This window comes from Solanum tuberosum, unplaced genomic scaffold (genome assembly GCF_000226075.1).
Source record: "Solanum tuberosum cultivar DM 1-3 516 R44 unplaced genomic scaffold, SolTub_3.0 scf00256, whole genome shotgun sequence".
Classification (NCBI taxonomy): Eukaryota; Viridiplantae; Streptophyta; class Magnoliopsida; order Solanales; family Solanaceae; genus Solanum; species Solanum tuberosum.
Window position 1 is genome coordinate 57,685 of NW_006239178.1, and position 318 is coordinate 58,002.

The following is a 318-nucleotide window of genomic DNA, read 5'->3' on the forward strand; positions in this document are numbered from 1 at the left end:
GAAGTAATGGCATAGTTGGCCTAAGATGATATGATAAGCATGATTTGAGTTGGAGGAGGAAATTCCTCCAATGAAATGGAATATGTCTAAGTTGCATGCATATTGAGTTCGTAGAGGTAGTCCTATTCTCTCATGTTGTATGATGTGTGTTTTAAATGGAGATTTTTTTTTTTCCTAAGTTGTGCATTGTGTGTAATATGTCATGCTTGAATGTGTTCTTATGAAATGGAATGTTAGCTTCTTATGTGGTGGAAACTTTCCTAAAGAGTAGAGGAGGTAGTTCCTCCCATGTTTATGTGAATTAATGAGGTTTGCGCA